The following is a 27,133-nucleotide window of genomic DNA, read 5'->3' as shown; positions in this document are numbered from 1 at the left end:
TTCTTATCTCCATTCAGGTTGGTCTTGTTCTTTCCTGGTGGTCTGGGGACTTCCCCCTCCTCTGCCTGCTGGCTCACCTCCCAATCCCTTCATTGAAATACTGAATCTTCTAATTCGTCCCCACATTGTTAAACTTTATAGAAAGTTGTAGAGAGTACTCCTTTCACCTTCTCAACTTCAGACTGAAACATGAATTTGCTCTTATTATACTCCCTTCCTAAACTCCATCAGAAGGGAGACTGTACATTATCCTTCTCCCCCAATCCTAAGGTTAGACGATCGAGTCAGATTTCTCTGAGCTCTCTTACTTGACCTCTCTATGATATTGGCATGAATATTTAATTCCTCCTTCTTGAAACTCTCTGTTATCTTGGCTCCCAATGCATTATTCTTTTTTATTATACCCTTTCTTCCAGATTTTTTGTATTGGCCCCTGCCCTTTGCCCTGCCCTCTTGTAGAATTGGTTTTCTCCAGGATTTTTCCTTGTCTAAAATCATGTCCATAATCTCTAACTATCAAAATCTATTCACTTCTAGCTTCTCCAATACACTCACTCGTTTTTTCTGCAGTCTTTATTTTAGTTAATGGTCAACTTTTACCTCAAGGTTCAGTTAGTGACCGCATATAGTGGATGCTACCTTTAAAATATTTCTTGATTCAACTTCCATCATTCAATAATTGCCACTGTTTTAGTTCAGATATTATCTTTTCTAATTTGATTTTAGGATTCTCTTGCTTGATTTTACTCCCTGCAGGCTCTGGCACCACAAATCCATTCTCCATATTGAGACCGTAATAGTTTTTCTGTTACACAAGTAGAAGTATTATTTTCTTTTTAAAAACTCCCTGCCAGTTCCTTGTTTTCTGCAGGATTAAATCCACTAAACCAGCCTAGCTTTTTGGTTTTGTATCCTGTTTTTTCTTTCTAGCTTAATAAACAGCTTTTCAGTTTTGTTTTGTTTTTTTAATTTTGATGAAGTATTTTTTTAATGAAGTATAGTTGATGTACAATATTATATGAATTACAGGTGTACAAATAGTGATTCACAATTTTTAAAGGTTATACTCCCTTTATAGTTATTATGTTATTGGCTATTATTATATAACAATAGTTATTATATAATATTGGCTAAATTCCCTGTGTTGTATAATATATCCTTATAGAGTATTTTATATCTAACAGTTTATCCCCTACCACTATATTGCCCTTCTCCCCTTCCTTCTCCTCACTGGTAACCAACCCCCTATATCTATATCTGTGAGCCTGCTTCTTTTTTGTTATATTCACTAGTTTGGTTTGTTGTATTTTTTAAAATTCCACATATAAGTGATATCATACAGTATTTGTCCTTGTCTGACAGTTAGCGTAATACCCTCTAAGTCCATCCTGTTGCTCCAAATAGCAAAACTTTATGTTTCCTTATGGCTGAATGGTATTCCATTGTGTATGTATATGTATGTATGTATGTATGTGTGTGTGTATATATATATATATATATATATGTATGTATATGTATATATGTGTATATTTGGAGAAGGAAATGGCAACCCACTCCAGTATTCTTGCCTGGAGAATCCCAGGGACGGCAGAGCCTGGTGGGCTGCCGTCTGTGGGGTCGCACAGAGTCGGACACGACTGACGCGACTTAGCAGCAGCAGTAGCAGCATATATGTGTGTATATATATATATATGTATATGTATATATATATATATATATATATATATATATATATATAGGCTTCCCTGGTGGCTCAGATGGTAACGAATCTGCCTGCAATCTGCAATGTGGAATATCCAAGTTTGATCTTTGGGTTAGGAAGATTCCCTGGAGAAAGGAATATCTACCCATTTCAGTATTCTTGCCTGAAGAATTCCACGGACAGAGGAGCCTGACAGGCTATAGTCCATGGGATCGCAAAGAGTTGGACATGTCTAAGCGACTAACATTTCCATTTTTTTTTTTCATATATATGTATATACCACATCTTCTCTATTCATTCACCTATTGATGGACAGTTAGGTTCATTCCATATCTTGGCAATTGTAAATAATGCTGCTATGAACATTAGGGTGCATTTTGAATTAGTATTTTGGTTTTTGGATATATACCCTGGAATGGAATTGCTGTGTCATATGGTAGTTCTATTTTTAGTTTTTTGAGAAACCGCAGTATTGTTTTCTACAGTGTTTGCACCAGTTCACATTCCTACCAATAGTTTAAAGGTGTTCCCTTTTCTCCACATGCTTGCCAACATTTGTTATTTGTATTCTTTTTTTATGATAGCCATTCTGACAAGCATGAGGTGATATCTCCTTGTGGTTTTGATTTGCATTTCCCTGGTAATTAACAATGTTAAGCATTCTTTTGTGTGTTTGTTGGCCTTCTGCATGTCCTCTTTGGGAAAGCGTCTATTCCATCCTTCCACCCATTTTTTAATTGTTTTTTTTGCTGTTGAGTTACATGATGTTCTTATATATTTTGGATATTAACTACTTATCAGTCATTTCATTTGCAAATATTTTCTTTAAATAGTGTTTTTAAATAGAACATGACATGTTCTTTCAAACTTCTTATACACAGACTATATGCTCCCAATGTCCAAAGTATATGCCATCTTCCTTCCTCTGAGAAACAATCCTCTTCAAGACGTGGGTCAAACATTATCTACTTTATTAAGTTATTGAGTTTTTTTCTACTATAGTACTTAGGGAATAGAATGGACTGCTGCTGCTGCTGCTGCTGCTAAGTCGCTTCAGTCGTGTCCGACTCTGTGCGACCCCATAGATGGAAGCCCACCAGGCTCCGCCGTCCCTGGGGTTCTCCAGGCAAGAACACTGGAGTGGGTTGCTATTTCCTTCTCCAATGCATGAAAGTGAAAAGTGAAAGTGAAGTTGCTCAGTCGTGTCCAACTCTGAGTGACACCATGGACTGCAGCCTACCAGGCTCCTCCGTCAATGGGATTTTCCAGGCAAGAGTACTGGAGTGGGGTGCCATTGCCTTCTCCATAGAATGGACTAAACTATATTTATTGAATGTTAGGTATTCACCAAAGCATTTTGCCAAGTATATAAAAATTGTTATTTCACTGAATCCTCTCAATGTGTAATTACTGTTACCCCTTTGCAGATGAAGAAACTAGGCCTTAGAGGGAATGGATAACTTCTTGAATATATGAGTTTACTGAGGGCAGGGTTTGCGTCCATTTAGTTCACTTGCCAACAATAGCACTGAGTAAATATTCACTGAAGGAAGAATGATGGGAGGCTATACCACAGAGCATGAGCTACAAAGAGAGAAAATGTCTATAACAGAAGTTCTCTGAATAATGGGGTTTGTTGTGACATGGCATAGGAAATAGGAGTAGAGGCAGAGGAGAGGAAATGTATTTTTCCAAAAGGAAATTTAATATTTGAGCTTAAGGCAGTAGTATTTTAATGTTGATATTCTTGGTAATATATGGGCACAAGGATTAGAAAAGGATTGCTCTATGTCTGCAGTAATTTGTGGAATGTGCCATCTGATAATGTACTGCATGAGAACTAGATAACAATAAAGACAGTAAGACATGCAACCAATTTTATTTTTCCAAACCAACCTTATTTCTTAGTATGTTAAAAAGAAAAAGTATAGGATTTTGTTTCTTCAGTTTATCTTATCACATTATTCACAATGCAATCAAATTCTTCAAAATGTAATAAGTAGTAATATTTATTCTTCTGTATTTCTGGAAATAGTTAAAGCCTTTTTTTTAAATTAGGTATTTATTAATGTTGGCTTAACTAATATTTGAGATTTATGTAATTTTGCCTTGTGTTAAATTGTAGCATTTACAAAGTTCCAAGTTGATCAATCTTTTAAAAACTTAGAACGTGCAAATATTAAATCATAGGTGAATATTGAAAAGAAAAAAAGAGAAATGCAAAGTAAACATGAAACTTGAAGGCAAGCCAGTAGTATTTGTCATGTAGGACACATACCATGTTTTTTATAGGACATCTCAAAATAGGTCAAGAAACCTGGAATTTTAGATTGGGATTTTGAGAACGTTTTAGTGAAACTCCTGGTTGTAAAGTGAACAAAAGAAGTACAGGAAGGTAAGTGACTTATTTCAGTCAAGAACAAAGCAGAAGTAGAGCTGGTGACTATCACTCAACACATTTCTAAGACCTTGATTTTTCTTAATTTTCACTATTGTCTATCAAAGGGATGAATTATCAATGGAGGAGTGAAACCATCTAGCTGATGACATCAGAGTGTTGGCAGCTAGTGTAGTTTGTTATGGAAGAAGGGATTCACTGAAACTGTGTCTCCATCACCTTCTCTAAAATGGGCCCCTTGAGGTCTAACACAGCAGAGTTAGAGGCATAAAAAGTGATAAATACCCTGAAAATATAATTTGAGCCTCTAACATGAGGACTTTCAAGAAACATAACTTAGAAAGAGGCAATTAAGAAGGATGTGCTTATCTTAGGTTTTCTCAGATTATATATAACCTTGCATTTTAGTATAAAACTGCCAAAGTCAGTAACAGTTTGGTTTATTTTGTGGGGGAGGGGAGAGCGGACATGCAGACACATCAATTAGGGAAGAAATTCTTGCTTAAGAATTATCTTTATGGCTTGTAATTGTAAACTATTCTATACTCTCTATTTGTTAAATAAAAATGATTATTCATGGGCTATTCACTCCTTTTTCTGCTCCAGTCTTTAGTTTTACTCCAAAGGGTAGAAAGATCTGCTTTAACTCAGAAGGGTTTTGAAGATTTCCAGAACCAGGGACCTTGCATTTCTCCCACTAGTACTTATCCAAAGCTGAGGTATCCGGCTCAGGGCTCTGTGAGAGAAAGCTCTTTGATTGTCCTGCATTTGGCCAGCTGCCAGCTTTGCCACATGATGATTAAGTGTGCTTTTACCCGAAAAAGTTCAGAAAAGCTTAAATTATTCTTCAAAAACAGAAAGTCTTATCAGACTTTATACACAATTTAAAGCCCAGATAATGACCAGCTTTTCCTACCTCTAGACAGACACTGCTACAGAGACCAATCACCAAATGCAAGGAAGAGATACAGATCTCAAAGCCAGAAGCACAACACAGAGGACCTGTGCCTTCACCAGGTACCACAGCACTCCGTTATCTAGTGTCTCTTCCTGTGCTCCCCCCTGACCTTTCCCAACAGCCAGGTATTTATATGAATTTTTATTAAGCCAGATCTGGGACCTTATGCTTTCCTTATGAAGGAAACTTAGCTATGGATCGTTTGATTTTAGTCTCCTCTTTGTTCAAACCCGTACGAGGATGCTGATAAACACCAGGAAAGCTCAGCACAGTGAAAGATTTAAAGTCCAGGTGTGAAGTAGAGGATTAGGGAACAGACTATTTCCATTTAGGAGATGACGAAACTGGGTTCCTACATCTTGAAATACAAAGGACGTATTATTTTATGGAGTGAATTTTAAGTGGCTATCTACTGCACTGCTTATAATAAAAGTCCCATATTTTAGTTATTTTTTACAGTAGAGAACTAAAAACCAGTTTCTGATATTTCTCCAGTCTGCCAAACCAGATCACTTCCCTGTAGTTTTCTTGACTTTCTTACCCTCAACTTTGCTTGAAATCTGCTTGATCGATAACTGGCTGAACCTGAGCTGCCCTTGGGGTTTACTCTTTGAATTGGTAGCTGAACCTCAACTGACTCATCCACTGCTATGTACCAATCCTTTATCCTCCCTCATTATTGTCCCAGAGTCAGTAAGATTCATTCAGTTATTCACTTACTGGTCTAATATGCACCAACTATTAAGGGATATAAAATGAATGCAAGGGATGTGGCCCTGGCCTTTGGAACTTAAGGTCTGTTCGAGAAAGAGCGTGAGTGCTCAATCACTTCAGTCATGTCTCACTCTTTGTGACCCTATGGATTGTAGCCTGCCAAGCTCCTTTGTCCATGGAATTCTCCAGGCAAGAATAATACTGGATTGCATTGCCATGCCCTCCTCCAGGAGATCTTCCTGATCCAGGGATCAAACCCACATCTTTTGTGGCTCCTGCATTGCAGGAAGATTTTTTTTTTTTTTTTTTTTTTACAACTGAGCCACTGGGGAAGCCCGTGTTTTGGGATGCAACTAACTAAACATGCAGTTACATATCTCTGAGTGCTGGGGAAGAGGGAGAATAATGTGTTATGTAGTCACCAAGGGAGGATGCTTAATTTGACTGTGAATATCTGGAAGGCTTTCCAGAAAAGGTGTAAGGTGAAAGCTATAGAATGATGTTGGAGTTACTCAAGAGAAACCTGAAGATAGTGCTTCAGACAGAGAAAACAGCCTAAGTCAAAGTCTGGAGAAAAGAGGGCATGACTATCTCAGGAAAAGAAAGTAATTCCACATGAGTGGATCATAGAATGTGTGTGTTTTGTAGGAGGTGGAGGGGCTGGGAGACAGAGTGGGAAACAGTAAGTAGAGGCTGGAGGGGACTTTGTGAAGTCCAGTAATCTTCCCTCAAGGGTGTTGAGAAGCCCCCAGAAGGGGACATAATTGGACATGTGTTGTTAAAAAGACCATGCTGGCTAGAAAATGGCAAGCGCTCTGGTGAGGAACAGTTGGGAGGCTGCTGCACTAGCTCAGGCGAGAGGACACAGAAACCTGCTGAGGTTCAGTAGCATTGAGGGTGCAGAGAAGTGAGTGGACAGGAGGGAGATTTAGAAGGCAGAACTGCTGCCCTTGGAGACGGACGAGATGTAGGGAATGAGGGAGTGGAAGGAGGCACCCATGTTACCTTGGTTTCTGGGCTGAACAACTGAGTGAATTATGATGCCTTCTGAGCTAGAAAAGGAGAAGCATTTAGTTCTCTTCGTTCCCAATGATCAGCCATATTTTCTTATCCATTCTGCTTTTTCCCTCTTCTCACCCTCACTGGTCTTGCCTTTTCCTCATTCGCTACTTTCCTGTAGGTTGTGGCCAACCTCACCTCCAATAGCTCCTGGCTCTGTTCCACTTCAGAGGTGCTTTGTTTCCTCATATAGAAAACCTGGTCTCACAAAGTTCATGCATTTGTACCTACCTTTTTTTTTCCCCCTCTGTCAGAAATGTGTAACCTTCCCATTTATTTCAGGCAAACTTTGCCAGTCTACTGAAGCCCTGTTTAGCTATGACTTCCTCAGTGAAGTCATTCCCAGCTCCAAAATGCGGACTATGTAGTCCACCCCTGTTCTTCTACATCCCTTGGTTCACATCTCCATTGCAGGACATTCTACCTGTTGCACTGTCTGTCTCTTTTCTCTTCACCTTCTCACCATTCCATCACTCACACAGGATTATCATTAGCTTCTTGCAGGCAGCTAATTATGCGTATCGTTCATATTTCTACTACCACCATCAAAAGGAGGGGCTTGCACATATTAGATACTCAAGTAGAGTTTAATTATGAAATACAAATGAAATGTCTATATGCTTTTCTTTACAAATTGCTTCCAAGGTTCATTTTCTTCAAACATTTTTTCTCATTCTTACTCATGGATTAAGCACTCATGTTGTACAGACTCGTGTTGTATATATGCAATGGAGAACACACTAATTTTCTAACATATCACCAAGTGCTTCAGAAGCATGGGACTAGTTGTGATATCTCAGACAAATTACTAGAACCTAAATCTTGGTTTCCTCAGATATTAAATGGGAATAATCTCTATCTCATTCATTGGTTGCAAGAATTGTGCAAATGCATTTAGAGCACTTAACAGAGTACCTGGAGCAATCAAATTGCTCAATAAATGCCATCTCTTCTTAATTTCTGTTCTCCTTATAATTGCTTAAACTTTGTAAATTTTCATAACTTCTGATTTTTAAAAATTTTTATTCTAAGAGACTAACGATTATATATGTATATATCTAGACAGCATATTAAAAAGCAGAGACATTACTTTGCCAACAAAGGTCCGTCTAGTCAAGGCTATGGTTTTTCCAGTAGTCATGTATGGATGTGAGAGTTGGACTATAAAGAAAGCTGAGTGCAGAAGAACTGATGCTTCTGAACTGTGGTGTTGGAGAAGACTTTTGAGAATCCCTTGGGCTGGAAGGAGACCCAACCAGTCCATCCTAAAGGAAATCAGTCCTGAGTGTTCATTGGAAGGGCTGATGCTGAAGCTGAAACTCCAAATACTTTGGCCACCTGATGTGAAGAACTGACTCATTGGAAAAGACCTTGATGCTGGGAAAGATTGAAGGCGGGAGGAGAAGGGGATGACAGAGGATGAGATGGTTGGATGGCATTACCGACTCAATGGGTATGAGTTTGGGTAAACTCCGGGAGTTGGTGATGGACAGGGAGGCCTGGCATGCTGCAGTCCATGGGGTCGCAAAGAGTCGGACGTGACTGAGCGACTGAACTGAACTGAACTGATGTATATATATGTGTGTGTGTATGCATGCTGCATGCATTTGACAGACGTTGATAAATCCACTTTTAAAAGCACATTTAATACATTGGTCAAGAGAGCTCTCATGTTGTGTACATTTGCCTTTAGAAATAACCTTGTGAAATCTCTTGTTTTGCGGCTAATTTGTCTTCTACTTTTTGCTTATGCACATTTTTTTCTTGCTCCAGTGGGAACCATATCTTTTATTTTTTTAGACTTGTAGAATGCCAAGCACTATGTTTTATGCTTATTAGGCATTTAGTAAATATCTGAACAACTCTAGCCTTGCCCTTGTGACCTGGAATTATGGGAGAAGCTGTTCAGTCTCTCTGGTTGTGTCTACAAAGAGCCATGAGCCTCTGGAGGTCAAGAATGATTATTTCCCATCAATGCAGAAAGCTCTGAGAATCCTCTCGGCTGTTTTTCTGAAGCTGGAGGGAGTTCTTTTCCCTCTCCAGTACTCTGTGTCACAAACCAAAGTGAATTCTTGAGGAACAATGAGGAAGATAGAAGCTAATCCAAAGTTCCTACCCTAACCTCTATGGCTGCATGATTCAGATATCAAGTGTTTGGGTTCAGTAATCAGGATGCTTTTCCAAGCCTTCTAGTTAAAGGCACTGGTTTGTGCACCTTTGTCTTGCCATCCACAGCCTCCTATGAGTATTAATTGTAAAAAAATCAAATCATGTACACTTCCTTCCTTCCTTCCCTTCTTTTCCACTTTAGAATTTTTTTATAGATATAAATGATACGTACTTATTACAAAAAATTCAAGCAGTATATTTTACTTCTTCTAGATTGTTTTTTTTTAATTTTCATTAGGATCACCCTCTTTAGCACAAAGGGAGAAGGCAATGGCACCCCACTCCAGTACTCTTGCCTGGAAAATCCCATGGACAGAAAAGCCTGGTAGGCTGCAGTCCATGGGGTCTCGAAGAGTCAGACACGACTGAGCGACTTCACTTTCACTTTTCACTTTCATGCATTGGAGAAGGACATGGCAACCCGCTCCAGTGTTCTTGCCTGGAGAATCCCAGGGTCAGCGGAGCCTGGTGGGCTGCCGTCTATGGTGTCGCACAGAGTCGGACACGACTGAAGCGACGCAGCAGCTTTAGCACAAAAATAACAGGTCTTATTTTTGTGGATCATGCGTGCACTCTAAGTGGTAACATGTCTAACAGGTAAGGTGATTCTGGACGGTTTCAGAGACTTCTTCACACCACACGGTTACCTGTATGGGATCTTCATAATACCCTGATGAGATCTTCAAGGTAAGGTTTTGTTATCTCAAGATCTCTTCCTTTCATTACTGAAAGAAACTTACCTAGATGTGAAATGTTAAAGTCAGTAAAATGATCAGAGGGCTAATTTAGGGACGTTAAGCTATTAACCCCAGAGTTATCCATTTTATTAATATGGCCCTATTGTCATTAGGAAATCAAGGATATGAAACTCAGAAAGTCTGTCACAGAGCTTTGCCTATAGTATATGTTCACTAAACATTTGATGAATGAATAAGTAAAGGGTTAAGTGATTTAATGTCACCCTATGTGTATCTCCTAGGATGTCTGTCAATTTTCTCCAAGGTTCCCTACATATTTTCCTCGATGATTCCTCTAATTTCTTTAGCTTTGAAAGGTAGATTAGAATGTGTATACTCTGGGAAAAGTTATGGTAATCATCACATTTTACCAATATAATTAGTACATTTCAGAGCATCTAATGAGCCGTGGCATTAATCCGTGGTGCTCAAAGTTAGGCAAGGAGATTTCAAAAATTATTAACTATAAACACTAATGTTTTAAAAGTTTTTTCTTTTGTTTTCTGCTAAAAATGGTATATGTGAGAGAGATACTTTGAAATGATTCACCCATTTTACAGATTAAAAAAATGAGTTTTGGAATTTTCCCTGGATTTTGCATAGAAAATTAGTAGTAGGTGAAAGCTAGAAACTCAGGAATTTGTTTCTTCATCCTGTGTGTAACCGTTTGGAGACAGGCCGTCTCCAGACCATATTTTCTTTTTAATGGCTATAAAGTGAATGAACTCAAAGAACAGTCTAGCATCCTGCTGAGATTGATATGAAAAAGGACAGGGGGAGAAAAGATTCCTCATTAATGGATTTATATTCTAGTGATAGGACTCAGGGGTGGAAAGGTCATTTTGGAAAGTAAAGTGAAATATAGAGCATGCAGAAAAATTATCTTGTTATCTGACTTAGAAGCATGGGGCTGCACGTTATCCTCTGTTCGTTTATTTTTTCTCCTAGTTTTCCTTTTATTTTTAGATAAATGTGAGTCAGACAGATGAGACAAGAGTAATTTTTAGAAACTCTCTTCCCTTGCAAGCTTTTGGGAGCAGAGTTTCACATGTTTTATATGGTCCGATTGGAAGTGCTATTTGACTGTTACAGAAGGACAAGGCATTCAGTCAGAATTTGGGGATAAGTGGGCAAAACAATGAGACCATCTTATAAAAAGTTGAGTATATGAGGCCGTAATCAGAAAAAATATAAAACTTAATCTCAAGACTGAAATTGAAGTTCTTTCTAGATTATGAAGGAAGGAAAAACAATGTACCTCTGAAAGGACTTTTTTAGTTCAATAAGAAGAGTGAGATTAGAAGGTAACTATTTAGATGACTCTTTAGATGACCCTATGGCTTCCCTGCTGGCTCAGACGGTAAAGATTCTGCCTGCAATGCAGGAGATCCGGATTCGAATCCCGGGTTGGGAAGATCCCCTGGAGGAGGAAATGGCAACCCATCCCAGTATTCTTGCCTGGAGAATCCCATGGACAGAGGAGCCTGGAGGGTTACAATCCATGAGGTTGCAAAGAGTGGGACATGACTGAGACACTAACACGCACATGCTTGGTGAAAGGTCACTTATATATAACCACCTTCTTTCAATTTTCAGTAATTTCTTGGATGGGGATGTTTCATTTTTTAAAAACTATAGATGAGAAATTTTAGCTCCTGAGAGTAAACATGTCATCCAGAGTCTCATTTACAGAAGCCAGATTCAAACCCAGTTTTCTCTGGCTCCTACTCTCTGCTCTTACCGTACCCAGAGGCTCGCTTTCTTCTGTCTTCCAGCACCAGGGATGCAGATGAGTAAAGCACATTGTGCCCCAGAGACCTCACCACCACACACACACAGATGTATCTGTGTACATGTATGTAGGTCTATGGTGAGATACAGTTTGTGACTCAGTCATGCTTGAGGCACAGTCTTTGCAGAGAGGAGGGAATGACTTGGAAACAATAACAGAAGATGTGTTTGTAGCATGGCCAGATGAAATACAGGGCCATCCAGTTAAATTTTAGCCTCAGGTAAACAACCAAGACTGTGTTAGTATAAGTATATCCTATACAATATTTGGAATATACTTATGCTAATACTGTAAATTCTTGGTTGTTTATCTGAAACTCAAGTTTGACTGGGCGTTCTGTCAATTTCTCTGCTAAGTCTGGCCATGCTATGCATTTGGGTTTCATGGAAGAATAGTGTGTAAGGCTAGGAGCCCCAGAAGTGCTGAGAAGGTGAGGCTAAAGGGCTTAAAGACAGAAGATCAGGATTTTGCTGTACATGGGATAGTTTAGTTCAGTTGCTCAGTCGTGTCCGACTCTTTGTGACCCCATGAATTGCAGCACGCCAGGCCTCTCTGTCCATCACCAACTCCCGGAGTCTACCCAAACCCATGTCCATCGAGTCGGTGATGCCATCCAACCATCTCATCCTCTGTCGTCCCCTTCTCCTCCCGCCCCCAATCCTACCCAGCATCAGGGTCTTTTCCAATGAGTCAACCCTTCGCATGAGGTGGCCAAAGTATTGGAGTTTCAGCTTCAACATCAGACCTTCCAATGAACACCCAGGATTGATCTCTTTTAGGATGGATTGATTGGATCTCCTTGCAGTCCAAGGGACTCTCAAGAGTCTTCTCCAACACCACAGTTCAAAAGCCTCAATTCTTTGGCGCTCAGCTTTCTTCACCGTCCAACTCTCACATCCATACATGACCACTGGAAAAACCATAGCCTTGACTAGACGGACTTTTGTTGGCAAAATAATGTCTCTGCTTTTAAATATGCTATCTAGGTTGGCCATAACCTTCCTTCCAAGGAGTAAGCGTCTTTTAATTTCATGGCTGCAATCACCATCAGCAGTGATTTTGGAGCCCCCCCAAAAAAGTCTGACACTGTTTCCACTGTACATGGGATAAACATGATTAAAAATAGGATTGCCCTGCAAATGAGTCTCTGTTTATCCTGTGACTGGATTAATTTATGCCACTTAGTTAAAAACAACAAACGATTGAACAAAGTATTGTCTCTAATGAAAAGGACTTTTCTTCTCAAAAGGTCATATAATAAAATGACTTCCAACATGGAATTATATTATCACATGCAAATCCTATCTAAACTGAATGAAAGATACTAACTCAGTAGCATGGAATTCTTCCCAGAGTCACAAAAGAAGGCATATCCCCTGAAGACATTCAGGAATCACTCTGTAGATGATGGCAGGTGGCATTTTTACATTTATTTAAAAATTTAAGGGCAATGGGTCATTAAAAAAGCTATTGCATTACAGCATTTTTACTTAACCATGTCCTATGTATCTATGATATTGGGGATATAGCATGTCCCCTACACTGATGGTGTTGGCTGAAAGGAGGCATCTAAACATTTCAATATGACATTTAGAAAATAACATGGTTTGTGAGAGCAATGACTGCATGCCAATTTCGGCTTTTCTTTCCCTCCTCATTAAATATGTAACTGTGTCTTTTATTTACTTGTCTCCTCACTCCAGAAAGGATTTAAGGCAGCTCATAAATATGTGCAAGACTCACTACTCCTACACTTGTGGCTACTCAAGCATTTTGATGATTGTACACTTTTAAGTTAAATGGGAAGACTTCTCTGTGATTAGTGTGTGTCTGCTTCTGGAGAAAGTTACTGTAATCATTACATTTTAATAATAACATTACTTTCATTATTTCATACTGTCTAATGAACAACAGCATAAATCCCATGGGAATCGTAGTCAAGCAAAAATATTTTGAAAGCTGTTAGAAAAATTCTACTTGACTTGGAGATTTTGCATTGATTTCATTTCTATTTCATAGGGGCTTTCACTGTCCTTTGCTTAATTGTCTTCACTTTACATGAAGTTAAAGAAAGCCAAAAATCCAACTGTGGTAAACACAATCTGAGTTTCATCATCAACATTTTTACCTAAAGACCAAAAATAAATCATAAATAAAATAACCAAAGGAGATACTGGTCATAATAAAGGACTTTGATTCATTGTGCTTTCCTAAGTGATTTTTACTTTGATAGGCATGCTATTCTTGCTTATAATAGAGTGTTATCAAAGGTGTGAGTTGATAAAAAAATAAGTCCACTTTTTAATCATGGCCTATTGAGATCTTACCTTACCTGGGAAAGGATTTAAACTTCAGCAAGAGTGGTTTAGGGGTTAGAATTTAACATATTGAGATGCTTTGCCTTCTGGATGTTGTTTTCAATGGTTTGGCAGGTAAGATACCTGCATCTAATGATGACAACATCAGGCTCCAAATGAGCTTGACAAGCTGGATAAATTAGCTCAGTCTCACAGAATGAATTTTGATAGGAATAAACAATAAATACACATCCTTATACCTGGTTTCAGAAAACCAGCTGGAAAAAATAGTTTGTATTGAACATGCTGGGGGAAAAGATGGCCTAGGGCTTTTAGGTAACAGTGAGTTCAGTGTAGGTCAGCAGAGTGGTGGGGCTGCCCTAAGTCTACTAGGGTTTAGGTCAACTTTGTAGCAAACCTTCTAGGCTAAGGAAGATGTGATAACCCCACTCAACATTCCACAGTGCTCAAAACTTTTTTCTAAGTCCTGAGCTCGTGTCTAGGCACCCCGCTTTAGGAAAAGATGGTTTCAAAGACAAAAGATGTTATTTGGTGAGAGGATATAAAATCATGCCAGAGGAAGGAAAACTACAGGAACACAAGGTGTTTTATCTAGAGAAAAGAAGAGTTTTATTGTTCAGGAGGAAAAGTTTTATTCTCTCTTCTGTCATATGTATACAAAGACCAATCTATAGAAGCTTCCATATAAGGGTAGACTTGCTTACTGTTAATCCTGTTTAGATAGAATGGGCTGCTTTAGGAAGCCAGCACCTCTCACCTGTTGGAGAGGCTGGAGAGGGGTGATTTTTCACATTGGATTTAGAGGTAGATCTTTATAGTCTTGTCTGAATCTGGTACTCTACAATTCTAAGGATGTTTAGAATATATATATATTGGTATGAATAACTTCTAAAACAATCAACTATTTCAGAAAATTTAGTGACATTGCTAGGCAAAAAACAATGACACCAAATTAGCCTTTGTTATCACATAGACAAAACTACCAATTGATTAACTAAAAATCAAGAGACATAGCTTCTTTTTCTGGTTATTGGCCCATCTTGCCTACAGACATACCATTTCAATATAATGCTCAATATAAAAAGGCAAAATTAAATACAACAAATATATATAAGACTCTGATTGAAGCAGTTTGAAATTACATTAGTTATAAAATTCTGTTACAGTCAGAAATTTTGCATTGGTTACTTTTATGTATCATTGTCTCTTTTCAGTATTTTAATGTACAATGAAAAATCTCCAGACAACAAAATCTTGTCAAGCCCCAGACAATGGTTTACTTATTTCCAAGAATATTTGATAATTTTAAGATACCCATATGACAAAATAAGTTAGTTCCTTGGAATTTGTTTTAATAAGATTCATAAAATCAATGCTATGATCCTTTTATTTTTGTCTTCCTATCAACACCCCCAGTATTTTATTTTTGCTAGCCACCAGCTGGCTTTTTTTCCCACCACGAAATGACTCTAAACTGCAAGATAATTATACAAAAAGAGATTTGCTCCAAAAGTTACACAGAGCCAACTATGTCAGCAATGGAAAGAACTAGTACATTTTGTTTTGGACATAAATAAAATCCTAGATCTGGCAATTTGCCTCCTTAACCCCCAAATATTCTTCACTCCAGAATTCTAACTGAAGAAGCTCACCTTTTTCTTTTTTAATTTATTTCTAAAATTATGAGGTAAGAGACTTCCCTGGCAGGGCAGTGGTTAAGATTCTGTGCTTCCTCTGCAGGGGGCACTGTTTTGATCCCTGATAAGGGAACGAAGATCCTGTGGTCACAAAAGTAAAAATAAAAAATGAAACTATATGTAAAAATTTGCATTATCTTCATGACATCCCTTGTGATGTAAAATCACATTAAAATGTAAAATGTATAACGTTGAATTATAGTACAGTAGTGTATATATTAGTCAGCTAAATTAGAAGGCTAGATGGTGTTGAACTTCTCATAACTAGGAATCCAAATCACGATAAAAGTTTTGATATATTTCTTAGTTACAAACTCTTTGTGTTATGTAATTATCCCAGAGTTAAGGGGTCAAGTTTGGATGACGGTGGGAGGGGAACAATACTTGAAAGTGAACCAGGAAGTGAGTAACCCAGGTAGCTGTGGAGGGCCATCTTATAGCCAAGAAGGAAGCGACCAAAATTAGAGGGGTTCAGGAGAGGAGCACTAACTGCTTGAGTGCGAGAGTCACAAAGAAATGGAGCAAAAGCTCAGATTACACCTTTCATGAAATTTGTTCTCACTTGAAATATTGATGATGTGAGTCAATAATAAATTATCTTTAAGATTAAAAAAATATCTTGGGTGTTCAATTCCATTAGTGTCTCACTTTCTTTCCTTTCCTGATATTTCAATGTTATTACAAAGTATGCTTAGTTCCAAGATTTAAAAATCATTTACAAAAACTCAAAGCAAATTTGTCCAGCCATGGTTATCTCAAATTTTCCTGAAATAAACATTTAGGCAGAAAAGCAGGTGGCATGCTCCCTTCACAGGCTTATTTTTCAATAACTACAAGCTAGTTCAATCCACTGCTTTCCAGGTAAAATACCTCATAAAAGATGAATGTCTGAGGGTACTCTGCACTAACATTTTGCCTCAGTGTATAAACTCTCAGAGGTACGGAAAATCCATGAGGGTTGAAAAATCCATGAGATTTAGAAAATCATGTTGAAAGAACTTTAGATCTTTAGCTCTCCAGGAGACTAAAAGAGAGGCTACCTTGTTTTCTTATGTTCTAACAAACCCCTACCATATTAAGAGCTCACTAGGAAGCATTCCAGTGTATACTTTGTTATGTTAGTGAAGGGCAAACTTGTACATTCAACGGGTGCATTTTTGAAAAGCAAAGCACTGCTCAAATACGAAGACTCTTAGTTACATATCATTTTAATAGAGCTACATACTAAACACCATAACTTGTAAATCATGAAAGAGCTTAGAGTCTGCAATGGTGAACAGGATTCAATTCTATCCTAATGACTTTCTCAGAAAAGCCAGTGGAAAATTAGCTGCATCCCACTAGGCAATAAATACATCACACTAAACAAAATTTAAACTAGAGAACAATCAACCTCTTTTCTTTGTTCTTTCAAAAGAAAAGCAGATTAGACCTTTGAAAAAAAAGATCAAGAGCATTTTATGGGAAATTCAGAAAAAAAAACTATTTGGACTGAAATCAAATGTTATGAATAGTACTTTCTAAGTAATGACACATATCAGCAGCATTTGTAACCATAAGAACAATGTGATAAATTTTAATCACTTGGGACTCCAGCTCTGTGGGAAGTGCTCACTACACAGACATCATTTATAGGTTTCCAGTTATGACCTACGTCTAAAAGACATTTTAATGATAACTGGAGAAAGTAGATAGATTGTCTTCCTAGAGTGTTGAAGTTCCTGCTTGTTGTCATCCTCAGCTCTATTAAAGAGCAGAGGCTTTCAAAGGTACTCTTCAGTCTAGCAATCAGAATGCAAGACCAAAGGGATGGAACTATCTATGATAAAATATGCCAGAAACGTACACTCCTCGGGATTTCCTGTGGGAGTCTGACCAAAATAGAGCAATATTAATAAATATAAATTCTGGAACACTATTATCAACAGACACAGGGTCTTGAAATGTACCCTTAAAATTCTTCTAGTTTTCTTAAGCAGGTCAACTATTTCAATGTAATTGTGCAAAATGTTAGACCTCCCTATGGGGACAATTGCTTTAAATTATATTAAAGACTCAAAGATTCTAATAGACATGCTAAAGGAGGGAGTTTAATTTGTTGGATGCTCTAAATCTTTGAGCTTACTCAGGATCTCTCACCCAGGGTCCTTTGTCCCCATGGCCTTGAAAACATTTGGGAAAAAAAAAAGAGTGTAGTTTCAAAGCATCTCAACAATTGGTGAATTCACTGTTTATCCTTTCCCCTGTTTTTACTGCATATTTAGATAGAAAGAAATTCAGGTGATGTGGATGGAATACGAGAAAGAGAAAAGAAACAACCAAGGAGAAGGCTTGTATTCTTAAACCATAAAGAATAATCACCTTAGTCAGATTTCACCTTAATAATTTGAAAAACATCCCTTTGAATGTAGCTCAAAGCCAAGTAAGATTTCCTGGCCCAAGTTTTCTCATGAAGCAAGACCTTATGGGGCTTGAGTCTTCAGCCTCTCTGGATTTCCCTTCCATTCCGAGCAAATGAATTAATTCTCACAGTCAGGGAGACAATGCTTTTAACTATTCTACCTTCAGAGCATGTGGTCACTAGCAATGTGGGGAATGGAATGGCTGCTGGCATTTCTCCTTGCATTCTGGTTTCAAAGTATTTTTTTTTTTACCCCCCAGAATATAATCTTCCTTAGAAGAGTTAAAGAAGCCAATATATATATAACATCCCACTCAAATCTAGCAAGTTTATAAGCAACTGGAGTAAAATCTTGTTTTACAAGATTGTTTGCTCAGAAGAGCTTATCATAAATGTGCTTGACTTCTCCAACTTTCAGCAAAATCAATAGCTGCTAAAATCAGAGAGTGCTAAGATGGGGCAGTAATAAGCATCTTGCCTTAAAGAGTAAATAAAAACACATAAACTCAGACTTCTATTTCTAGTTGATCAGTTGTTTTAAAAAAATCATGTCTTTAAAGGTAGGAATGAACAAAGTGATAATATGAAGTACAATGATAATCACCAAATGGAATCACCTAACATGTCACTGGAGACATATTTTATTTTACCTTATTTAATTTTTTATTTTAGTGTTTGGATTTTATTTTACTTTTAAATTTTTATTTATTTATTTGGTCACAACATGTGACTTGCAGAATCCTGGTTCCCAGACCAGGGATAGAACTCGTGCTCCCTGCAGTGGAAGCCTGGAGTCTTAACCACTGGCCCACCAGGGAAGTCCCACTGGAACCATATTTTAGATTTTCATGAGCTGTCAATATTACAGGCTATTTTTTATTGTTTCCATATTAAAATGTAAGACCATGTGTTAAGCTGACAAAATGAAGTTCTTGGAATCAAGGTTTGTTAGTGGACACACAGAAGCAGCAGTATTTGTGTTGTTACTTGTTACTTCTAATGATAAGGCTGGAGGCTAGCTGTTTTGACCAATCCAGTTCATGGTTCAGTTCACCAAACAACTTCTTTCAAGTAAACAGACCTTTCTCAACTCAGTTGAGCGATAAGCACCAATGATGTGTGTGCATTTTCAGTCGTGCCCAACTCTTTGTGACACCGTAGACTGTAGCCTGCCAGGCTCCTCTGTCCATGGAATTTTCCAGGCAGGAATATTGGGGTGGGTTGCCATTTCATTCTCCAGGGGATCTACCCTACCCAAGGATCAAACCTGCTTCTCCTATATTGTTAGGTGAATTCTTTACCATTGAGCCACCTGGGAAGCCCCACCTGAATGAAAGCCCATATGAAAGGGCTCAAGTTAATCTAAGATGTTTAGGTCATAGAATTTTCCAGTTTTGAATGACCTTAACAATCTAGACATTTCCCTCCTCCTCCCATCCCACCAGTGAATGACTTAATGACACACCTAGTCTTCCAACCTAGGTCTCTAGCTTTGGTTTAGTCTGGTTGTTTTTTTGCTGCTTAAAACCCACAACCAGGAGTTGCTCGTATTTTTCTGGAATGCAACTCCTGCAGCTCAATTCCAGAAAAATAAACGACCCAGTCAAAAAGTAGGCCAAAGAACTAAACAGACACTTCTCCAAAGAAGACATACAGATGGCTAACAAACACATGAAAAGATGTTCAACATCACTCATTATCAGAGAAAGGCAAATCAAAACCACAATGAGGTACCATTTCACGCCTGTCAGAATGGCTGCTATCCAAAAGTCTACAAGCAATGAATGCTGGAGAGGGTGTGGAGAAAAGGGAACCCTCTTACACTGTTGGTGGGAATGCAAACTAGTACAGCCACTATGGAGAACAGTGTGGAGATTCCTCAGAAAACTGGAAATAGAACTGCCATATGACCCAGCAATCCCATTGCTGGGCATACACACTGAGGAAACCAGAATTGAAAGAGACATGTGTATCCCAGTGTTCATCGCAGCACTGTTTATAATAGCCAAGACATGGAAGCAGCCTAGATGCCCATCAGCAGACGAATGGATAAGGAAGCTGTGGTACATATACACAATGGAATATTACTCAGCCACTAAAAAGAATACATTGGAATCAGTTCTAACGAGGTGGATGAAACTGGAGCCTATTATACAGAGTGAAGTCAGCCAGAAAGAAAAACACAAATATAGTATACTAACACATATATATGGTATTTAGTTAATTGGTAAAGATAACCCTGTATGAGAGACATCAAAAGAGACACAGATAAATAGAACAGTATTATGGACTCTGTGGGAGAGGGCGAGGGCGGGATGCTATGGGAGAATGGCACTGAAGCATGTAAATTATCATATGTGAAACGAATTGCCAGTCCAGGTTCGATGCATGATACGGGGCACTCGGGGCTGGTGCACCGGGATGACCCGGAGGGATGGGATGGGGAGGGAGGTGAGAGGGGGGTTCTGGAGGGGGAAAACATGTACACCCATGGTGGATTCATGTCAATGTATGGCAAAACCAATACAATATTGTAAAGTTAAAAAATAGATAAGTAAACTAATTTAAAAAAAATAAAAAATAAATAAAAATCACAGGGAGGAGAAAAAACAAATAAATAAAAGTGCTTTGAAGCCTTCAAAAGAAAAAAAAAACCCACAACCATGGGTTTGTTTGTTGTTATTGTTATTCCTTTCTTTTTCTGTTTTGTTTTAAAATTTTTAAGGGAGATTCTTTATCTTCATGAGAGTCATGTCAGTGGAAATGTTTTTTTAAATGCTTCGTATTTTCTCTCAATCTACTCTTTCAGGAATGCTTTTCTTATGAGAAAACACCATGTCATGAACAGAGTGTCTGCAGAGCTGTTGAAAATGCTTCATGATTACAATACAGCAAAAGAATGATATCCAACACCAACTTCTTGGTTAGGTTAACTGCTTACACTTTCTGTGATTAATAAGCTACCCTATAGATGAGCAATGAGAACTAGTTATTTAACCATAGTTATGGCTTAGCATAGATGTGATAGGCTATTTACTCAAGGAGCCTTTTGAACTGTAGAATATTTTTAGTGTTTTGGTTTCATTTGAAACACTATAGTTCCAACCCTTTCTCTGTTCTCTACTTTATGGCTGTGGATAAAGTTTAGACAAAGGAGTATTTCAATTATGTGTTTAATTCCAAGACTCTGTGAACCAGGCAAATTCCAGTGCATGACAAACTGTGCTATTTCACTTCACAAGACCTTTATTTCAGATCCTGGAGTTAAGGTTGACAAAGATATAATGATAATAATCAGCAATCACACAGGATAAGAGGAAATGAATAAAAAGAAGTCATAGTTGATGGATAAATGATATCTCATAAATGACAGAAGTTTGTATCCGATTCTTCAGACTAGGATTTTTAACCATTGTTTTTGACTTTTTCATTCACAGGGATGTTTATTGTTGGATAGTCAATCCAAACCACACTGTACTTTTGAACTTCCCATTCTAATGGGAAGGTCTTCTCAGGAAGAAATCTAAATTCACATAGATTTGAGAGGTGATATAAGATATGACATATTCTGTTTTACAGCCTTTGAAGCTCAGACCCTCCCCGCATATAACACACACATCATTCCAACACTCACAAAGCTCAGCTGTGATGAACAGCTCCACTGAGACTGGAATTATTCAACCCATGTCCCAGCCCCTGCCTCATTGAAAACCTCCTCCATCAACAGGCCACTTTGAAGACCTCTGTGTTCAGGGAAGAGATGTGGCCACATCAAAGGTCAGGAATCAATCTAGTCTGATTATCTGTATGGTATCTATACATTATGGTCTGGGAACTGGACTGGAAGTCCTTTTAAGCCCATCAGGGCACAACAATCAAGTTTTATAACATGCATCCTAATTGGGGGGCATCTTTGCTTTCATTTTCTTTATATTGCAGTCATATGAAAACATCTGACTTGGTTAGGATTCTGTGTATCAGAGATCCTCATGTGAAGTGAAATTTCTGTTACTAAAAAACAGAAGGCAGCCAATGAAATTTCTATCTCCAAATTCCTCTTCTTTCAATTGGTTCAGTCTGTCCAGAATAAAGCATGGCTTAAGTGAGAGTCAACAGGCTTCTTTGGAAATAACATCTTTGCTTTTCTAACATAAAGATATCTTACTTTTTGAGCTGCTGTTCTGTTTGCGTGACAGTCACTAAATGAGCTCCAATGTCAGTTTTTAAACAACATAATAGAATGTGAAAGATCTTACTCATTGTTAGAGTGAAAAAATTGCTATATTCAAAGCATACATCTTCATTTTCAAGTAAGTCAGTTTCAGCCCCTCCATTACTAATGACTGGAATTTAAAAAAACAACAACAAACCACTCAGATATTTTTTTAAGACTCACAATCTGAATCCTTTCCTTTTTGCCAAACCTCCCACTAGACAAGTAGGAAAGATAAACAAAGCAACAGACCCCTGGGTTGTACACACTGACAAGATTGCAGGCCCCGGGATTAGAATGTTTTATCCCCATATCCAGTGTCTCCCAGAAGGACATCTAGTAGGAGGAAAGAGGAAGCGTGAGGTTAGGAACTTAGAAAGATTGGGCAGATAGTCAAAGCACTGGAGAGATGAGGCAGCCTGTAACTCATTAGTTGAGCATCTCCCAGGGGCCCCTGCAAACATCCTACAGCCGGCAAAGGAAACAGAAATCTTCTGACAGCTGAGGCCGGTGTTATGCCTGCACCCTCTCCAGGCCAGGGTGTTGCTTGCTCAAGGTGTGTTGAGGAGAGTCCAGGACATGCTGCAAGTTTAAAAGCCTTACATCCATGTTTGCTAAACTGAAGACATGGTGAAAAATATCGCAGCCATGACTGCTTGCATGCAAGAGGCAGAGTGACAATGGTAAGAGAAAAAAAAAAGCATTGTGACATTTCAAATGTCATTTGAAATGGATCAGACAAGTAAGTAACTGCTTAGCAGACATAGGGTACAAGAGGTCTGCTGCTGCTTCAGAGCAGTGCAGAGAAAAGCCCTTTGTTTTGGTGATTAATTTACTGAAAAATCCTAAGGATTTTGTGCTTGTATTTACTCCCAGGGTAAATATCCTAAGGATAAATATCATTGTGTTAGTGAAAGATGGATTGTTTTGACATTGCTCCTTCCATCCATTGAGAAATCATTTACTAATCTGTAGCTGTATTTGTTAGGAAATAGCACACCGTGTTTCTGAGAATTCACTGGACATATCTGATACCCAGACTCTCTTACATCAGCAGAATAACGGAGAGTTTGTTCTGGGAAGTGCCCTCCAAGTCATCTCACCCACTGGTCCTCAATCCCAGCAGATACAATGCATCTTTGGCTTATAAATATTTTTTCCCAGTCTTCCCAGGTAATGCCAGTGGCAAAGAACCCACCTGTCAATGCAGGAGATATAAGATACACAGGTTTGATCCCTCAATCAGGAAGATCTCCTGGAGAAGGGAATAGCAACCCACTCCAGTGTTCTTGCCTGGAGAATCCCACGGACAGAGGAGCCTGACTGGTTACAGTCCATAGGGTCACATACACCATCCTCTTTACTAGTTGAAATAAAATTCACAGATAGTTTGTCCACCTGTATACACCATTTCAAACCTTTAATAAATGCCCTGACTATAATAATGAGGAAGAAAAGAAAAAGTAATTTGTAATAAGAAAAGGAGCCTTTCAAAATATGACAATTTAGGTGTAATTACACCAGAGGGTACTGTGAAGTAATCTGAGTTTGCCCCTACTGAGAATGAGTGTTTGGATTTAAATGAAGATAATATTCAAATACATATTGTCAACACCTTATTTTATATTGGCATTTTGATACATGGGCTCAATAATTACATTCTTATAAATACTTAGGCTCATCATGAAGATTACGATTTTATTGGTAATTCAAACACTTCAAGAGTGTTACATCTAGGGAAAGCAACTATATTAATATTTAATTTACATACTTTAGATTTTCAAACAGAGCAGAATTGGCTTCTAGGCTCAGATAATAACAAATAGGTTATTCCCCTGTGTCTGGGAGATATTTGAAAACTGTGTGGACATTTTCTGGTGGGACTGTTCCATGTATCACAGAATATCAGGCATTTTTGGTGGAGTCCATTAGACTACCAGTATCACTCTCCTTTCCCAGATCTTTCATTGTTTCTTCATAATTTCCCAAACATTCCTGCAGGCAGATATTGAGAACTAATTTTTCTATTCTAGTCTTCTCCTTCTACAGATTTAAAAATTGAGGTCCTTAGAGGTTAAATCGTGCTTTCAATATTACACAACTAGTTTGTGCCAGAAGGGTAACAACTCATCCTGCTCATGGACTGATGGCTCCTTAATCTAATTATTTTCAAAGTTTCTATGAAATCTTTGTAATGGCTCTAATATACCCTGGCTCCATCCTACTTTTATCTTATATCTTGTAGTCTTCCTCTTGAACCCAACTTGTAGATTCGCTATTTTCAAAATACTTTGTCCATTTGCCATCTTGGTGTAGTCTTTCACATTCCCAGGGCTTCCCTAGTGGCTCAGATGGTAAAGAATTTGCCTGCAATGCAAGAAACCTGGGTTCGATCTGTAGGTCTGGAAGATTCCCTGGAGAAGGAAATGGCAACCCACTCCAGTATTCTTGCCTGGGAAATCCCATAGACAGAGGACCCTGGCAGGCTACAGTCCATGGAGTTGTAAAAGAAATGGACACGACTGAGCAACTAACACACACTTGCACATTTCCCATGCTCAAAGAGTCCTCTCAGATCATCTGTTTATCAAATGTACTCTGCTCCATAAAGAATTTCATCACATCAAAAGCTGAAATTGTCTCTCCATCTAGTTACATTTTATGGAAGTCTTTGTCCAGCCCTTGTCCTAATCACTCTTTGGTTTGCAGTATTTCAAAAGTGTTTCTACCTAGTAAATAACTTGACGACATAGCCTAAGGCTCATACTCCTTTGTGTTCTGCCTACTCTTGATCACAGCTCTGTAATGCAAAGTAGGTACTAAGAGTTGGTTCTCAGTTTTTTTCTTTTTGAAATTTTAACTGGAGGACAATTACCTTATAATGTGTTAATTTATGCTGTATAACAACATGAATCAGCCATATGTACACATATATCCCCTCCCTCTTGAGCCTCCCACCCACACTCTCACCGCACTTCTCTAGGTCATTGAAGATGGCCGGCTGGGCTCGCTGTGTTATATAGCAGCTTCCCACTAGCTATTTTACACATGATAGTGTATATATGTCATTGCTACTTTCTCAATTCATTCTACACTGGTGGGTGAACCTAAATCCTGTTATACAGAGTGAAATAAGTCAGAAAGAGAAAGACAAATATCATATATTAATGCATATATATGGAGTCTAGAAAAAATGGTACTGATGAACCTATTTTCAAGGCAGGGATGCAGGCATAGAGAATGAATAAACTCGTGGACACAGCATGGGAAGGAGAGGGTGGGTTTCAGTTCTTACTGTTAACCTCTGCAGTGCACACAATCTTCAACCAAAGATATACTTACCATCCAAGTTAACTTATCTTGTTCATCCCCGAATGAGGCAAAGCACAACTTCAAGTAACATGGTCGTGCTGAGGAACATCTGGGAACGAACAGCAGAGACATCAGTCTGGCTTGCAGTGGTCAGGAAATGAAGTGGTTCATTCCTAGCAACGGCCTATTTTGTATTTTGGAGGCAGAGATATAAACAATGACAGGCTCTCTTAAAAGCAGCTGCAGTCACAAATCTCCCAACAAGCTTCATATGTGAAAACTACAGGAAGGATTCCTGGTACCATATTGGGCTTCTCAGTCACACACGGGGCTCGCACAATCACTGTCAGTCGTGTCATCTTTGAATACGATGCCGAACAACGCGTTCACATCCCACTTGCCATGTGAGTGAAGGTGGAAGAGAAATGAGGTAGGGTCACTGACACCAGCTGGTCATTTGCGAGACTGTTTATTAACCCTCTACAGAAGCCGAGAAGAGATTTCATCCTTGAACAGAAAAAAAATTTTTTAAGTGTAAATAGAAAATAGTCCTTGAATTAAAATCTGCACTAATTTTATAGATTATATCTAACTTCAGGTTTCATTTTTTTCCAAGTGTCTGCTGATTCGTTGACAGGTTGTTTGGGCTATTGCTTTCTCATCTGAATGCTTTATTGTGAAAGTGCAAGATGTGAGATCTAACATGATATATTAAGCATATAAGTAATCAGGGGAAAATGTAGTTAAGCCCATGTATTCTTTGGAAATATGCATAAATATTTACAAATTATAGAGTTAAATCCAACTTTTTTTTGGTAAATGAAATATATCCCCAATTTTTGTAAATGAGAAACATCAAACTCTGGAAAGCAGGAGGAGAGCAAAGCAAAAATACCGGGGAAACTGATTCACAATCCCAACCAAGACAGGGCACGTCATGTTCACAATTTCTCTTCCTTTATCACCTTTGTAGATTTATGTGTCTGAAATGAATTTTTTACACTTATATACAGTTTTGGTAAAGGTTTTGATGACTAGCTGTGTATCTAGACAGAGATGATCTAAAGCAAATACTTTCTTAAATGTTAAAGATGCTATCCATCGTATTTCTAACTTGGTTTGTGATGCATGGTTCATCAGATCAAATTTCCAAATAATGAATTTTTTACCTACTTTCTTTTTCTTTCTAAATTTTGACTCAATACACAGAAATGAAAGCAGAGATTGTCTGTACTGACCTGGCAAAAAGAACTCTGTCTGGACTATCCCAGTGATCAGAATGCTTTCATTTTTCACTGCTTTGTGTGATTTGGTTAAATAGCAAAGAAATATTTTTAATTTAGATGATTCTATATTTAAAATGGCTTCCCTAGTGGCCCAGTGGTAAAGAATCTGCTTGCCAATGCAGGAGTTGCGGGTTTGATCCCTGAGTTAGGAAGATCCCCTGAAGAAGGAAATGGCAACCCACTCCAGTATTCTTGTCTGGAAAATCCCGTGGAGAGAGGAGTGGGCTACAGTCCATGGGGTCACAAAAGAGTTTGACACAACAGTGACTAAATAACAGCAACAATATTTTAAATATTTATCTGTGACTATTGCACAAGCTCTGGTTGCTATGCTAATTCGCTTCAGTTGTGTCTGACTCTTTGCGACCCTATGGACA

At 38.3% G+C, this 27,133-nt stretch overlaps 1 long non-coding RNA gene across 1 annotated transcript in view; it reads left to right on the top strand.

The window, feature by feature from the left end:
• The window catches only part of LOC145521763 (uncharacterized), an 85,480-nt gene extending 71,750 nt beyond the window's left edge, over positions 1–13,730 (top strand). Inside the window, exons 4-6 of the long non-coding RNA XR_014065665.1 lie at positions 5,023–5,117; positions 9,598–9,687; positions 12,198–13,730. This is a non-coding gene — a long non-coding RNA (uncharacterized LOC145521763). The remainder of the gene's footprint in view (positions 1–5,022; positions 5,118–9,597; positions 9,688–12,197) is intronic.
• Positions 13,731–27,133: the final 13,403 nt, after the last annotated feature.

This window comes from Giraffa tippelskirchi, chromosome 9, assembly GCF_054371585.1.
Source record: "Giraffa tippelskirchi isolate mGirTip1 chromosome 9, T2T-mGirTip1v1.2.pri, whole genome shotgun sequence".
NCBI classification, from domain to species: Eukaryota; Metazoa; Chordata; class Mammalia; order Artiodactyla; family Giraffidae; genus Giraffa; species Giraffa tippelskirchi.
Note: the sequence above shows the minus strand (reverse complement) of the source record. Positions and strands in the feature narration are given on the sequence as shown.